The following is an 18493-nucleotide window of genomic DNA, read 5'->3' as shown; positions in this document are numbered from 1 at the left end:
AGAGGAAAAGCATCAAAAGCAGGACTACATCAACACATCTCTCTTCTTTTTCTCTTCTCTGGTGGATTGGCTCAGAAAGCCCGGGGTGCCTTAGCGGTGTCCCAGTGACTTCAAGCATCACATCCCTTTTCCCCCAGGGCCTTTGTAATTATTTTCAGTGGGAGAATTATTTTGTTACAAGCCATTCAGACAAGGGTGAAAGTGCAGATTAGGAAATACATTAAAGTTTAATTTGAGCCTGATACTTGTATGCCCCTCTTCCAAAATAAAGCCAGAAAAAGGTAATCCAAAATAATACTTCCAAAGAAAAATAGTTATTATCTTATTATTTATCCTTTAAAGCAGAATAATGCTGTTTTACTTTCAGATTCAATTGTTTTTGTTCTCACATATTTAATTATGATTTATTATACTACTATACAGGGCAATGTGTATATAATATGTATGTATATACGTATGTATGTATAATGTTCTAATGCATTGTGTATGTTGAATTTTCTTTATATTTAGTTAAGATTAAATACTGGACAGAGCTATCAACTGTGAATAATATATTCTCTATTTTAAACTAATGATACTTTAAACATTCTAGTCATCCAGAATATACATTGTTTCTAATGCAAAAAGAAGAGCTAATTTTTTTTTTTTAATGTTTTATTTACTTCTGAGAGAGAGAGAGAGAATCTGAAACAGGTTCCAGGCTCCGAGCCAGCACAGAGCCCAACGCGGGGCTCGAACCCACAGACCGTGAGATCATGACCTGAGCCAAAGTCAGATGCTTAACCAACTGAGCCACCCAGGCGCCCCGAGCTAATTTTTATATACAATGTGATACATGCAAACAAAACCTACAGCTTAAAAATCTTTACCCAATTACTTCCTCATGAATATTTTAAATCCCTGTATAAATCACACAAAATGGTTGGACACTTCAGACATTTTTTGTTTTAATACTTTTTCTGTGTATAAGGAAGTATTGTATCATGCATAATATTGAGGTATACTGCAAATAGGAATAATTAATAAAATTCATTACCATTTATTGTTTATTCTATGACATCTGCTATGAAAATTCTTATATGCACCAGATAGAATTTTGTTCTCCAATTTGCAATTTAAAAAATTTGAAAACCTAGCAAGTCATTCTGTCTTCTAAATCCCATTCTCTATTATGATGAGCTAAGACTCATTGTAGAAATGGTGATTTCAGAGCTGAGGCTCTGAAGAAAAAAATGTAAAAGTCAGCCTGAAACAACTTGTGCCAGAAGAAACATAGTGCTTAAAAATATGATTTGATTTTGTTCACAGATCAACTCCATAAAAATTATTATTTCCTTAATGAAACTGAAGCTCAAGTGACTTCCCTAATGACTGATTTAATCCCTGGTCTGATTTAAAATCTAGTTTTTTTTCCTCCATCCATTTACTCGTCCATTTATTCGATGAAATTTATTGAGTATTTTCTGTGTGCCAGGAATGACATTACACTTTGAAAATGTAGAAGGTTAGGCTGCTCTAGAGTTATTCAGAGGCAATTTGTTCATTTTGGAATTTCTTACATTATATCACTGTGGAGACTTCAGCGTCTGGACAAGACACAAGCCATCCATAACATCAGTTAGTCAATATTTGCTGGAATGTGATGGGGCTATTTTGTCTTGGGTTTTTATTGTGTAGGAGGATGTTCCATTGGAGAATATATGCTATATCAAGCAAATCTGATACATTTGATGTGGGTACCAAATCACATCACTGCAGGCCCCACCCCCTCCTAGCCAAGCCCTGGGGCAGGGAGTTGTGACGGAGATCTGGGGCTGGGGCAGAGTTCCAGGAGCTGGGAGGCAGAGGCCAGGTGTGGGGGGGGGGGGAGGGAGGCAGAGGAGGGGGGGCAGAGGCAGAGGTGGGGGTAAGCAGAGGCAGGTGGACGGGAAGCAGAGGTGGAGGTGAGAGGGAGAGGCAGGCAGGGAGGGGACATTGGGTGCCTCTGGCCTGTGCTCACCTGGTCCTTTGGTAGCCTGAGTTCCTGTGAGCTGCCGCCTGCTCCCCCACATTTGTGTCTCTGGCTCTGGCCACCAACAGGTAGGATATTTAAAACAAACAAAGAAAAAAATCACCACAAAAATAGGGACATTGGGACTGTCTTAGGTTTTGTTTTTTGGGTTTTTTTTTAGAAATATATCTTAAATGTGTCTTAGTGGCTTATGATACCTATTATAAGTGCTTTGATTAAGTGATGATTTTAAAATGTGTTGGTTTGTGTAACCAAAAGTTGTGACGAATTCTGTTAGAAATTAGAGGCGTACTTGTATCTATCTAGAAAAAAAGAGACAGATCGGCAAGTCTTTAAGAATTAGTATATATTCTGTCAAGTATAGTAATACATTAGTGTTGAATTTTGGCTCCATGTAAAATAATTCTCCTCTCCATAGAAATGATTCAAGTTACATCCTGTTAGAAGCATTAAAATATCCACTAAATATAAATCACCAAAATGTTATTATTATTTTATACTCTTTAAATTTTATATTGCCAGTTAAACATTGGTGAAGAACTGAGTCTTGTAAACATAAATATTTTAACTTATGAGTAATAGTTAATTCTCTCCACATATAGTTTATACCTTATGAGGATTCTGTGACTTCTGCTTTCCTGATCTTACACTTGCCTTAAATAAGACCAGACATTAATTCATCCATTTATATTATAGGATCTAAAGCCCAGACCATAGTTGACTGTACTAGAAGTATCTATTGATCCAGGTCAGGACAGCAAGATTCTTTTTGCCAGATTTTGGAATTGGGATAAATAATTCATTTTAATCATTTTGATTTTCTTGAGGACTTAGAATTCTGAAATGGTGAAGTTGACATGATTTCATCAAGACTATTAAAGAAGTAAAAATTCAGTTTACATAGAGAGGGGATGAATTAGAGACACAAAAAAGCAGAGATGTAAGTCCATGGAAGTTAAACATAAGCAAGTAAAAGAATAATGTCTCAAGTTCCGGAAAATTTCCTGGTTCCTGGGTGACAACCCACAAGAATCCTGGTGGCACTTCATGGTCTTTGTTTCCATGAGATACTACTGGTTCCGTGTGCTCAATATCATCGTCTCCTTCCTTTGTTTTAAAATGATTTGTTGTTACTTGGATCAAAGCATCTTAACTATCCAAACAGAGACTAGTAAAGAATATGGGAGGAATTGTATTCTAATAAAAAATCCTAAAGAAATTGGTATTTTATTAACATGTATAATAATGGCTTAAAAATAGCTGTTGATAATTTTTATTTGAATCAAATTATGCAGTTTGAAGTCAAATATTAAACTCTATTACTAAGTTTTAAAATCATTTAAATAATTTTTATCACATCAACTCTTTTCAGCTACAGATAGCATTTTCTAAATTTATCCAGATGAATTTTTGTAATTAAAAAAATATATTTATTTATTTTTGAGAGAGACAAAGACAGAGTGAAAGCTGGTGAGAAGAAGAGAGAGAGGAGGAGACACATAATCCAAAGCAGGCTCAAATTCATGAACCACGAAATCGTGACCTGAGCTGAAATAAGACGCTTAACCAACTGAGCCATTATTCAGGCGCCCCTATTCAGATGAATTCTTGATGTAGTGGCACGTTTATGAGGAAAATCTGGGGCGCCTGGGTGGCTCAGTTGGTTAAGCTCTGACTCGAGTGCAGGTCATGATCTTGCGGTTCGCGGTTTGTTAGTTTGAGCCCTGTGTCAGGCTCGGTACCGACAGCTTACAGCCTGGAGCCTGTTTCAGATCGTGTGTCTTCTCTCTCTTTCTGCCCCTACCCTGTTTGCACTTTGTCTCTCTCAAAAATAAGTAAACATTAAAAAATTATAATGAAAGTCTGCACTCATGTAAGTAAAATTATGAAAGAAATATCAGGGGTCCACAAGATTTGCCAAGTATTGTAGAAGATGCACTTTAATTTCTCTGTAAAATTAATAAATTCCAATTATAAAGCAAGATGAATTAGATAATTTCCAAGATATTAAAGTAAAGTAGAATATATATTTAGAAAGGAACAATACATATTAATCCTCATGGAAAACTATACTGACTAAATGAAGTATATGATTTGTACATTTCCTTTTAACATTCTGAATAAAGCTTCAGTCCACTTTTTTCTTAATAAAATCATTGCTTGAATGATTTCTTCAGACTTTGGCTGTTTCTCAAACCCTCCATTTTAATTAGAATTCTATAACCATTAATGCTATATCCTAATTAAGAAATCCATTAAGTCTCTATAATAGTTGCTTTAGAGATAATATTAAATTTACTGGAGTTTTAAATAATAAATTCATGTGATGGGATTTTAATGTGCAATAAAGGATTTATTAATATTTGAAAGCAGTCATTGCTTCTGTGTTCAATCAATACTGAGTTTTTGTCATATACTTAGTTATCAATTTTACCATTTCTAATATTTCGTGAATATTTTTAAGTGTCCATGGAAAGGGATATCTTTAGTTTAACAAACTTTCTTGCAAAGTATTTATACTCATTTACCTCACAAAAAAATAAAAACAAAAGAAAATGCCTGATATAGATTAGTCTTACCTCTTTGTTTAATGCGACCTACTGTGACTTAATTCAATCAATCTTTTTTCATTCCTGAGCCCCTATATAAGTATATAGTTTATACTTATAAAAAAGATGATATGTAAAGGAAGCTGAGGGAATCTGTGAATCATAAACTAGCCTGATAATCTAGGGAGCCAAATGTAAACCTGAGACTCTTGCAAATTGCCACAAATTTTGGGAGGGCACTGGTTTCCTCATCTGTAAAATAAAGGGCCCCAAGTAGACTGTGCTACATTTCATCCACTTAAAAATAAATAAATAAATAAAAACAAAAAACCTATTTAAAACCATGTAGTTGAATAGAGATTTTAGGCTGTTTCCAAAGACACATTTAATCAATTCAGTTGTATTCTGACTTAGTTTTGATGTAAGTCATCACCAAACACACATTTCTTGACATTGTAATTGGAAAATGTATTTTCATTAAATTGCTTATATCCTAAGTTTTTTGTGCAACTGAAAAATTAGGTGGGATAATTTGATATTGAGGTCATACAAAATCCAACTGATTTTAAAAATTAAGTTGGTTCATTTTGTAATTTTATTACTTAAAAGAGATTTGAAACTAAGCTGAAGAGATAGAGAAAGAAATATAGTGATGTTATTGTAAGGCAGGGTACTCAGTAGATAATTACTGTTCAAGAATAAGGATTGTTAAGGTCTTAATATAGGGACAAAGAGCAAAGAAGGTCCTTGCAACCAGAGTGCACAAGAGAGTGAAGACGGGAAGGTGGTAAATTCCAGAGTACAAGGGCCAGAGACTGAGGTTATGTAGGCCAAGGTGGTGAGATGGGAAGTCATTGTGAATGTAATGGGACACTACGGCAGAGTTTGAGTAGCAAGCATTTCATCACTATAAATATTATTTTAACTTTTTTTTTTTTTGAAATAATATTTGATGCGGGTGCCTGGGTGACTTAGTCAGTTAAGCGTCCGACTTTCGCTTAGGTCATGATCTCGCGGTTCGTGGGTTCGAGCCCCGTGTCGGGCTCTGTGCTGACTGCCAGCTCAGAGCCTGGAGCCTGTTTCAGTCTGTGACTCCCTCTCTCTCTGACCCTCCCCTGCTCATGCTGTCTCTCTCTCTCTCTCTCTCTCTCTCTCCTAGAAATAAATAAAACATTTTTAAAAAATGAAATAATATTTGATGTACTGAAAAGCTATAAAGATAGTTCAGGGACTTCTCACTTGTCTTTCATGTAATTTCGCCCAATGACACCTTATGTAACCCTTCTATATTGAACAAAATTGAGAAATAAACACAATTACAATACTATTAAATGATTATGCAGGATTCAACAGTTTTTCTACTGTGTCCTTTTCTGTTCAAGTATCCACTTCGGAATGTCATGTCATTGTGTCTCCTAGGCTTTCTCTGGTGTGTGACAGTTTCTTAGTCTTCCCTCAGTGTTCATGACAGCTCAGGTATGAAAAAATATTTCTTTCTTTGGGTTTGTGTGCTGTTTTATCATGATTGTACTGGTTTATGGGTTTGGGGGAAGAATACCAGAGAGATGAAATGTCCTTTTCTTGGCATCATATGGGAAGGAATGGCATGATATCAACATGGGTTAGTACTGGTGATGTTAACCTTGATCTTGTGAATAAGCTTGTGTCAGGTTTCTCTATGCTTTTTCTTCTACTTTCTATACTCTGTTTATTAGAAGTGAGTAGCTAAATCCATTATTTCTTCCTAAAAAGAAGTAAAATTGACATCCACCTCTCTTAAGAAAGTATCAAACAATTTCTGGATATTTTTAAACCACCACAATGTTTAGTAAATGTTTTTAGGGTGATACTTCAAGAATATGCCAATATGCTGTTTTTCCTTAAAGTTTTGTCCACCAATATGAGCTCTCACCTGTGGATGTTGTCTGTAGAAACTATTACTATATTATCGTAATGATGACTTCTGTTTCTTCATTGCTTATACATTCATTATTTGGAATTCTTTAAGGAAGATCTGTCCCCTTGCCTTCATTTATATATCTATAGAATCATTTGTTTATCTATATGGGCTCTTAGATATGTATTTTAATCTTTGGATTATAGTCTAGTACTGTTGTTACTTAAAGTGTTGCTCAAATTGATCCAGATTTAGCTCTTGGGAGAGTTTCACACTTGGCTCTTATGTCCCTCTGATGTGGCCATGTCCATTTTACTTTTCTGCCACTACAACAGGCCACAGGCTCAACTTCTAATTCTTCCACCACAGCCTTAGAATCAACCATATCTCAGGGATCCTAGGTTCCTTTTCTTAAAGAACTGGATTTAGACATTGAGTTAAGGATACTAGGTGTGTTCACTGGTACTGGATTGTCTCTGTTTCTAAAGTCACTGCTACTAGACCATCACTTCTTCTAGGCCACCTTGGTACATTGAGCTAAGAAATATGAGTATGTATATTATCCCGTGTCCACACTTGGTTATAATTCATTCTCCTTCTATCCATATCTGTATCTATATTGAAATAAACATGAGTTCACACTAATATCTCCAACCTTAATCCAGCACCATAGGGTCCATTCACCTTCATTTATCTAACCTTCTTTAATATTTATAACTTCTTTTTGGACAGAACAAAGTGCGGCTCCTATTGTCAAAAAGTTAATGCTTCAATTTGAATATTCTTTTATTTTGGGGCACCTGGGTGGCTCAGTCAGTTGAATGGCCAATTTAGGTTCAGCTCATGATCTCACAGTTCATGGGTTTGAGCCCCACATCAGGCTCTGTGCTGACAGCCCAGAGGCTGGAGCATGCTCAGATTCTGTGTCTCCCTCACTCTTTGCCTCTCCCCCACTTGTGCTCTGTCTCTGTCTCTCTCTCAAAAATAAACATTGAAAATATATGAATATTCTTGTATTTTCAGAATTTTTAATCCCTACTCCCATAGAAACAAATTAACCAATTGAAGGATAGTCTTTATATTTTGTTTTCAACTGTACAGTATTTAATCAAAATGTTTTTTTCCAAAGTTACTTAAATTAGCTACAGTTCCCCCCACCTCTTTGGTGCGCTTATACATTTTAACACAGCTAGATTCAGGTGCCACAGCCTGAACTTCCTCCTCGCCCTTATATCTAGGTTGATTTTTTAAAAACTTGTGTACAGTAAATTTCACTCTTTATAATATGTAGGTTCTATGGATTTTAACAAATGTGTAGAGATTATTATGATATGTATCATTGTAGCTCTCCTTAAAAATCGGTTGGAGCAAAGAAGAAGAATTATGGGCAAAATTGGTAGCAATGAGAATAGTTTTAAAGTTATATCTGTAGTTTGTGGGAGAAATGATGGCAATTTTAATAATATGGATAATTTCTGGATTTCCAGTGTGATTTATATTCTGTTCCGGATAATCACAATGTTCTTATTTTTATGAGGTAGATTTTTAAAAAACTTAATATAGAAGAGATTTAGTTTTCTAGTTTGAAAGTAAACAAATTTTAAATATGCCAGATACAACCTCGTATTATCTCTTTCTTATGATATGTGGTTAGATGTGTGTTGTGCTTGAAAGTAGAGCTAATATGCCTCATGGGTAAGCTGGGGGTGGTGGAGACTTAAAATAAAGAGATAATTTAAGAATGCCTCCAAAGTTTTTATCTTAAATAAATGATGACATCATTTAAAAGAGCTAGCGAATACCTTTATAAATTGGGTGAACACATTTTGTTTTCTGAAACAACAAAAACAAAAATTATACAGAGTAAATGAATAATGCAACATTTAGATGCTAAAGATTTATTCTCCTAACTAGATATAAAAAAGAAAAACACTGTAGTAAATTTTGATATTTCAAGAAGTTTCTTCCATTTTCTAAATGTATAGTGTGGGAAAATGAGCTTGCATACAATACATTCCATTAATACATTTTCTATCAGTGGAGATTCTCTTACATTCATTCTTTACAAATCTTGCTCTTCTAAGTCATATAAAAAAGAAATAATTTGTTGACTCTACTTCCATATCAGAGAATATAAAAGGTACCAGTATAGTAATTTTTAAAATACAAGACTTTCTTAAGATTATTTCCTCCAAGGGGCGCCTGGGTGGCTTAGTCGGTTGAGCGTGCGATTTCCGCTCAGGTCATGATCTCGCGGTTCGTGGGTTCGAGCCCCGCGTCGGGCTCTGTGCTGACTGCCAGCTCAGAGCCTGTAGCCTGTTTCAGTCTGTGACTCCCTCTCTCTCTGACCGTCCCCTGCTCACGCTGTCTCTCTCTTTCTCTCTCCTAGAAATAAATAAAAAAACATTAAAAAAAAGAAAAAGATTATTTCCTCCAAAATCTACACAAATATTATCCCTATTTAAAACAAGACTGAGTCTGAGATACTTGCATTAGCAATTTCTCCATTCAAGTAATAACCAACAAAGGCATCAGACATAAATGGAATATCAGAGGTCTTTTTGTTATCTGGGACTTACCATTCCAAGTCCCTAATATGCTACTGCCTATTTTTTCATTCACTTATCATCTATAACTATTTATCTTGCATACCTCATAGCAAACTACAAGAAAAAAAATAAAATGTCATATTTTAACATGCCTTGTTCTTTTAATTATCCAGTTTAATTTCTGTTAATGTTCACTTTGATTATATCATAAGAGTTTGCAAAGTTTTTCTTCATGCTGCCTTTTGTTGAAATAACTGGGTGTAATTGAACCAGGAGAGAAACCTAAGAGGTGCCTGTTCCTTTACAAAATATTAAAAACAGGGGCGCCTGGGTGGCTCAGTGGGTTAAGCGTTCAAGTTCGGTTCAGGTCAATATCTCCCAGTCTGTGGGTTTGAGCCCTGCATCAGGCTGTGTGCTGACAGCTCAGAGCCTGGAGCCTGCTTCAGATTGTGTTATTCTCTCTCTCTGCCCCTCCCCCACTCGCTCTCTGTCTCTCAAAACAAAATAAAGCCATAAAAAAATTTTAAAACCCTAAATTTTAAAAACACATTTAAAAATAAATGAACACATCTCTAGTTTTACTAAGCTTTTGAATTGTAAACTTTTTGATTTTCAGTTAAAAAGGTATTTGGCTGTTCCACATGGTGAATTCTACCAGCCAGCAAAGGATAAACAGGAAAGAGAGAATTTAAATGACTCTAGTTTTAATATTTTTGAGGTCTGAGAAAATGGTTTGATGTCAGGACTTTCAATAAATAGCAAAAGATTAACACTCTGTTTATGTAACTAAAGTCTGCACAGATAGTTTAGAAATAAATATCATGTGAGAATATACATTCACGATAAACCTATATCTCTGGATCAGTGTGGAGATCAATGGTCATCATGATCATTTGTGAGGCAATGGAGTAAAGGTTAGAAAGAACAATGAATTTTTCCAAAAAGGAGAATCATGCCATAGTATATGAAACAGAGAATAAAAAAGGAAATATATATGAAAAAAGAGGATTTTGTATTCTGTGCTATAAACAGAGCATTCAAAATATCACTTTTAAGTGGGAAGAAAGTCTCTCCTGCTAATTAAGTACAACACAGAAATGTATTCTTAAAAAATAAATAATGCCTTTGTCGATAATGCAATTAAAATATAACACCTTTGACAGAAAAAATAAAGGTAAGTGGAAGGTGTATGTAGTAAATTACTCTTAAGATTACTTATATTCAAACTAAAAAAATCATACGTCAGTTTTATGTTTTGTTTTGTTTTCTATTTTTTAAATATTTTTTTATTTATTTCTAGGAGAGAGAGAGAGAGACAGCGTGAGCAGGGGAGGGTCAGAGAGAGAGAGGGAGACACAGACTTTGAAATAGGCTCCAAGCTCTGAGCTGGCAGTCAGCACAGAGCCCGACGCGGGGCTCGAACCCACGAACCGCGAGATCGTGACCTGAGCGAAAGTCGGACGCTTAACCGACTAAGCCACCCAGATGCTCCTTGTTTTGATTTTTAAATCTACCTCAAAAAGTTAAAACATTATAAATTAAAAAGTCATGGAGATATAATATACGGGATGGTGACTATAGTTAACAAAATTATATTGAATATTTGAAAGGTGCTAGAAAAGCGGATCTTAAAAGTTCTCATCACAAGAAAAAAAACATTTGTACTATGAATAGAATGATGTTAGCTAGATTTAATGTGGTGATAATTTCACAATATATATGAATTATGAATCATTGTATTTTATATCAGAAACTAATATAATCCTGTAAGTCAGTTATACTTCATTATATACCTCATTAAACATACACACACATTATAAGTGCTGGAAGGGAATATAATTTTAATTGTATTGCAAATCTTGAAGTAAGTTAACAAAATAAGTTATCAAATAAATTATTAGATTATGAATAAATGCCTATAAGGATAAGCAATTTATCTTTTTTCCTACTACTTTATTCTAGTCACAGAAATATTTTTTCAGAAAAAAGGGTATATGATACATCTAGGCTTAACACTATGATTTTATATTTCTAAGGCAGGTTTAATTGACTAGAATTTTCTAGCTAAATTGTTTCTATATGATTGAAAAACACAATGACTTCATGAGTATTTGGTGTCTTCTTAATGTTAAAATTTACATCATCATTATTATTACTTATAATTTTTCAGATGAAACATTTAATCTTAAGCTTTTGAGGTATACTTTTAATCAATGATATTTAGCCAATCTTGTATTTTTGCATTAAGTACTTTTCATTTATTGGCCATAATGCCACATGACCAGGTCAACATTCTTCAAATTGATTGACTTATTAAATTTGCAAGAAAAAGAAAAGAAAAAAACTTTTGACATAAATGTTATTTAAAAATCACATGTTTAGGGTCACCTGGGTGGCTCAGTTGATAGAAAGTCTGACTTTGGATCAGGTCATAATATTGAGGATGTTGAGTTCAAGCCCCATGTCAGGCTCTGCTCTGACAGCTCAGATCTTGGAACCTGCTTCAGATTCTGTGTCTCCCTCTCTCTGTGCCCCTTTCCCATTCATACTCTGTCTCTCAAAAAATAAATAAACATTAATTTTTTTTAAAATTGACATGTTTAAAAGTTTAAGTGATTATTTGTATCTAAAGGTAAGGTAGACACTGAATAATTATTAAACCAGAAGAGCAATACAAACTTTAGTCAGATATAGTGCATTTTCAACCTAAATCACTACTCCTCGAAACAAAAACCAATTAGTGTATTTGGAAAGATTTAGAGCAAAACAGAGAGCATGATGTTTTTCAGGCCAAGAATGGTAATTCTAAGCTGATGGCAAGTGTCTTAGTGACCCTCCTTCACACCAGTTTCTAGCTGTACTAGCTCCTCTATTTTCACTGAAGCCAGTTTGCAATACAACCCATTTCAATATTTTGAGACCTTAAGATCTTTCATACAACACTCACTCTTTAAAGGATTATGCAAAAATAGCAAAAAAAATTTGGTCTCTGTTTTGATATACTTTAGCAAACGTAAGAAGTGAACTACAAAAAATAAGAAAAACTTGGGACAATAGGAAGAGAGTGGGATTCAAAATGCAATTGAGAGTTCGGGGGAAGCAGTGCTAATCCACCTGAATAGTTACGAGAAGATTGAACAAAGCAGGTTACAGAAGTGCTAAATCCCGACTCATGAGCAGAGAGCTTGGGAGAGGACATGGTAAGACAAAAAAATGTCTTTGTGGGGCAAAAACACAGAAATAAATCAGCATCAGGTATTTGAGATATTAATTACAGCTCAGAAGTAAGATAGCACTGTTATAGAAGTTTAGATATTACTCAATCTCACTTTTTTGAAAGACATTAAATAGTGGCATAGTGAAATCAGGTTTATGTTCAACTATGGCATTTAATAAATTCACTTCTTGTAACTAATATTTGTTGAGTGAATATAATATGCAAAGCACTATTAAGTTATATTTTTAAGAAAAAGGAAGGGAACAAAACGATATGATGCCCCCATATATGCCACTTTGGTATGAGGATTATGTTGAACTGAAGGCACTTATGAAACAGCAGTTGAGAAGGCATTCTAACCTTCCCTTTTGTACCTGAAAACAGGAGATAAAAACTCCTACATGAAAGATGCCCTCCTTATTTGAGGGAAAAAAAATCTTTCATAGGGAGGTGAAACTAAGAAAATTCTGAACAATAGACTTTATTAAAATATCTCTTGATTTTTTTTAGCCTCCCATATATTTTAAAACTTTTTTTTAATTTATTTCTATGAGAGAGAGAGAGAGAGAGAGAGAGACAGCGTGAGCAGGGGAGGGTCAGAGAGAGAGACACAGACTCTGAAACAGGCTCCAGGCTCTGAGCTGGCAGTCAGCACAGAGCCCGATGCGGGGCTCGAACCCACGAACCGCGAGATCATGACCTAAGCGAAAGTCGGACGCTTAACCGACTAAGCCACCCAGGCGCCCCGAGCCTCCCATATATTTTAGTTACTTTTCCACAATTGTTTCTCTGTGTTTAACCTAGTATAAAAGCCACTAGTTTTGCCACTTCTTTGGGTCTTCATTCCCTATGGGGGCTCTCATGTCATGTAAATCTTAAATACATTTGTATGCCTTTGTTTTGTTAATCTGTTTGTTTGTTTGTTTAATGTTTATTTATTTTTGAGAGCTATAGAGACAGAGCATGAGCAGGGAGGGGTAGAGAGAGACACACAGAATCCGAAGCAGGCTCCAGGCTCTGGGCTGTCAGCCCTGAGCCCGACTGGGGGGGCTCGAACCCACTGACCACGAGATCATGACCTGAGTCAAAGTCAGATGCCCAACCGACTGAGCCACCCAGGCTTCCCTGTCCACCATTTATTAATAAGCACAAAGACCAATGATAACAGAACGACTTTAGTTAAAAGCAGGAATTAGAGCAAAATATATCCTCCAAGGAATTCAAATGATTCTGTTGGCTATAGTACTAAATGAACAAATCAGAAAGAGTTAGCAATCATTAAAGATAATTTCCTTGCCTAAAATAACCATGACCTCTCTCAGGAAAGAAACAGAGAGAATTCTGACAAAACCTGTTGGTATCTCATAAAACTTCAAAACGACTGTGTGGGCCAGCCATGAAAAAATGGGAATCTCTTTTCTGGGAACCTCATTCGTCTATGCAAAGCAGCACATTACAGTGATTCATGGAAGGCTTTCAGTTTTATACTGAAAAAAAGATTTAATATTAGCATGGGATCCATTTAATTAAAAGAAGAATCCCATTGTTCTCCCGTGTCTACTCTCTGATTGTTTTCCTGCTTTACTTCTAATTTTTGTCTGAATTAATTTTTCTCCTTTCCCCAGACTTGTTTTGTTGTGTAACTTTTAGCTTTTTGAGTGAAACGATAAGTGTATTTGTATTTTTAAGTAATGAAATTCCAAAGTAATGTGCTATCCTCCAAGTATGTATTTGGCCAATTCATGTAGATTTTTCTGTGTACTTCTCTCATGATTGGTATTTTCCAAATATTTTATTTAAACCACTTTTATTTTCCTATTAAATCAAAAACTGTCTCTGAGAATGTTTTTTATATTTATAAATGTTGGTTAAAAGATATTTTTCTTTGTTTATTTCATTTAAATATTTGTAGGATTTCTTTTTATTTTTTGTTGTATTTTGATTTTTTTTCAATATTGTCTGTGTTCTTAGATAAGTTTTACTCTGAAAAATTCTGGCTAGCTATCATAGCTATACAATCTATGATAATTTGATTCTTTAAATCTTCAGCTCTTTGGGGGGCTCAGTCAGTTGCACATCTGACTCTTGATTTCAGCTCCATCATGATATCATGGTTCATGAGATGGAGCCCATCAGGCTCTGCAATGACAGCATGGAGCCTGCTTGCGATTCTATCTCTCCCTCTCTTTGCCACTCTCCAGTGCACACACTCCCTCTCATTCAAAATAAACAAACATTTAAATATATGTGTATTTAAAAGTAGTACAATTATACTTTTCTCCTACTTCCTCTGTCATTTGCTCCTACTGTCAATCTTGCTGGTATACCTCTGTGAGTTTTTTTCTTCTCAGTCTAATAGAGTGAAAGGTTTAGAAATATTTTAGTGTGATTATTACCACATAGCTTATCATTTTAAAAAATAAAGAAACCTATGGGCACCTGGGTGGCTCAGTCAGTTAAGCCTCCGACTTCAGCTCAGGTCATGATCACACGGTTCATGGGTTCAAGTCCCGCATTGGGGCTCTGTGCAGACAGCTAGCTCAGAGCCTGGAGCCTTCTTCAGTTTCTGTATCTCCCTATCTCTGACCCTCCCTTACTCACGCTGTTTCTCTCTCTCTTTCAGAAATAAATAAAACATTAAAAATTAAAAAAATAAACAAACCAAATTGCTTTCTCTTTACTAATACTGTCAAATCTAATAGCAATATTTTCAAGTAAGATTAAATCATAGGTACAGAATATTTAGATAAATACCAATCATGGGATATGGTTTATGGCTAAAGGCATGTTCCACTGCTCTATGTGTATGTTTTTATGTCAGCACCACACTGTTTTAATTATTATAGGTTTGTAGTATAATTTGAAATCAGGAAATGTGATACCTCACTCTGTTTTTCTTTCTTCGAAATTACTTTGACTCTTTGAGGATTTTATGGTTCTATATGAATCTTATAATCGGCTTTATATTACTGAGGAAAGAAATATTTCAAAGAATAACACAAGTATATAAACACGAGTCCCTATATTATTCATGTGTACAATTTTTTTGAAACTTCAGCCTTAAGAACTTAACAAATATAAATGATAGAAAGTAACAAAAGTCATTCGAATTTTCTTCCTAAAAATCAAAAGTATTTTTAAAATTCTTCGTAACTTATTTAGTTTTGTGAGTTTTGAATAATAAGTTTTTAGTCTTAATTTTTAATCGGTTTGTTTCTATTTTCCCCAAAGACACTCCTTAAAGTTTAAAAATTAGGATTTATTTTCCTAAATTCAGAAAAGCAAACAATTTTCTATGTAATTTGTATGGATTAGAAATAGAAACAACTTACCCATTCTGTTTACAAAGTTAATTTATACATAGTTCTCCGTTTGAAAGACAAAAGTTTTTGATTCATGAGGACTTAATTTGATATAATAAAACAAGTCCATTTTCTTAATAAAGGAGATTTATTTGTTACACAAACAAGCAAGTTTCAAAAAAAAAATTCCAGCAGTTACCAGTAACATGACAGTCATGGCCTAATACTTTCATTAATAATCTCTGTGTGAGATGACAAAATGCTAATACAAAATATAACTTTCAAAAAGTCAGCATATATGCAATATTACAAGTCCATTCATGTAGACCATCAACCATATGTTTTGTTTTCCGGTTACTAGACATCACCTCCAAGCTGTGTCTAAATATTTCCAGCATCCTTCCAGCATATTGCTTGGAATCCTTGCACTGATCATTTCTTCATTTTATCAAGTTGTTGTTAGAGATATTAAGGAAGTACTCATCATAGTCTTCCAAATTCAATAGGAGTTAAAGTCTTAAGAGTTTCCGTCTAGTAACTAGCACATTCTCTTTCCCTTTTGTTTTCAGTATTTTTAAAATTAATAGCTAAAAGGAAGAAAGAGAACACAAAGAGGAGGCATAGTGAAAAGGGATGCTCTGTTCCAAAATAATCTCAGCCCCCTAATATTCTCCTGTGGAAATGAATCTCCAACCCCTCTTCAGGGAAGACAGTGGACATCTTGAGACTTGAGCTGCAGTATTTGAATTAAACTTTCCTTTTTCAATGCTGTTTCATATATATATATATATAATTTTAAAATAATAAACATACATATGTAATATATATATATATATATATATATATATATAATTAAAAATGACCTGTGTGGATCACTCCTACTTTCTCAAATTAACCTATCGTTTTTAACAATAATTCAATATTGTAAACACTTGGGCTGTGAGAGTTTCTACTATTTCACTGCAGTTGCAACCCAAAGAAATATTTTTATAAGAGAAACATTAGCTCTTAGATCTGTAGTCGAACCAATGAATGTAGCTGATAAGCTATGTTCTCTACTTTTAATCAATTTTGGGCAAATTAATGAAACATCAAGACATCTTCTAAAGTGATAAAGGGATTAATTAGTTCATGGACAGAAAGCCACTTTTTTAATGCTTTGAAACAAGCTGCCTACGGAAAGCTTTGAAAATGATCATCAGTATAATTGAAACAATTTCACTAAGAAACATAGGCTTAAATTCTAGAAAATGTAAATTCATTAACTGACCTAATGGAAAGTATGCAGATAATTTCATAACTAAAATAATAAGGCTATGCATAACAAGCTACCAAATGGCGGTAATGAAAATAGAATATCTAATAACTGGATAAAAGCATTTTGTCAACAGTTTTAAGCAATCTGAATGAATTAATTAAGTAATCAGAAACAGTGTGTTTCCTTCATTTTATAACACCAAAATTAACATTCTTTCTCAAATTATGAGTTTTTGTAGTTTTTATAATATCCATAGAATTTTTGTTGGAAAATACATGGAATGCTCTAGGGAAAAAATAAAAGGATAATTTATTTCTGGAAGACAATGCAGTTAGAACAATTTAATATCAATAAGATTTGGAGGAAATATAATTAGATGTCCTATACTTATCATTTGATAATCATAATTTTATAGCATAAATGATTATCATTTTATTTATATTGTGCTTATATTTTAATACAAAATTATTGTACATAATGGATCATAACTTATGTCATTATTTCTCTTAATGAATACATCCTATTTGGAATGTGATATGACAAACTGAATAAGGTCTCCCCTACCCCAAGGTATGCCTCTCCTAATCCTCAGAAGTGTGACTTTGTTACCTTATATGGGAAAAGGACTTTTCAGATGCAATTAGTTTAAGGATCCTTAGATAGGGAGATAAACCAGATTATCCAAGTAGGTGTCATGTAATCGTAAGTGTCCTATGAAGAATGATGCAGTCAGTGGGGTACCTGGGTGGCTCAATTAGTTAAGCGTCTTACTTTGGCTCAGGTCATGATCTTGCAGTTTGTGAGTTCGAGCCCTGCGTAGGGCTCTGTGCTGACAGCTAACAGCCTGGAACCTGCTTCAGATTCTGTGTCTCCCTCTCTGCCCCTTCCCTGCTTATACCCTGTCTCTATCTCTCAAAAATGAATAAAAACATTTATATATATGCATATATATATATATACATATATATATATGAGTGATGCTGTTGAGTTAGAGGAAGATAAAGAAGACAATGTGATGATTGGAGAGAAGAGAGTGAGCAAAAGTGACCTGATACATGGCCACAAGCAAGGGGTAAGGACTGCCTCTAGAAGTCGGCCAAACAAGGAAATGGATTGGTGCCTAGAGCCTCCAGAGGAACTAGCTCTGCTGACATTCTTCCTTTAGCTCAGATGTTAAATTCTGACTTCCAGAATGGTAAGATAATAGTTTTTTGGGTTTTTTTTTAAGCCACTAAGTTTGTCTTCACTTGTCATAGCAGCAATAGGAAACCAGCACAGATTTGGTACCCAAATGGAGCTCTGAAATAACAAATATGTAAAAATGTGGAAGTGGGTGTACCTGGGTGGCTCCGTCGGTTAAGCGTCTGAGTTCAGCTCAGGTCATGATCTCACAGTTCGTGAGTTCGAACCCCGCGTCAGACTCTGTGCTGACAGCTGAGAGCCTGGAGCCTGCTTGGGATTCTGTGTTTCTATCTTTCTCTGCCCCTCCCCTGCTCGCACTCTGTCTCTGTCTCTCTCAAAAATAAACAAACAAACAAACAAGCTATTTTTAAAAATGTGGAAATGGTTTTCAAAGTGGGTATTGAATAAAGACAGGATGAATTTGGGGAAGTGTTGGTAGAAATATAGATGTGACAGTCACTGTTAATTAAGAATCAGAAGGAAATCAGTAATGTGTGATTAGAAATGTGAGCAAAGTAGGTTGTCATT

This window comes from Hyaena hyaena, unplaced genomic scaffold (genome assembly GCF_003009895.1).
Source record: "Hyaena hyaena isolate Hyena2069 unplaced genomic scaffold, ASM300989v1 scaffold_416, whole genome shotgun sequence".
NCBI lineage: Eukaryota > Metazoa > Chordata > Mammalia > Carnivora > Hyaenidae > Hyaena > Hyaena hyaena.
The sequence above is the reverse complement of the archived record's forward strand: the minus strand, read 5'-3'. Positions refer to the sequence as shown.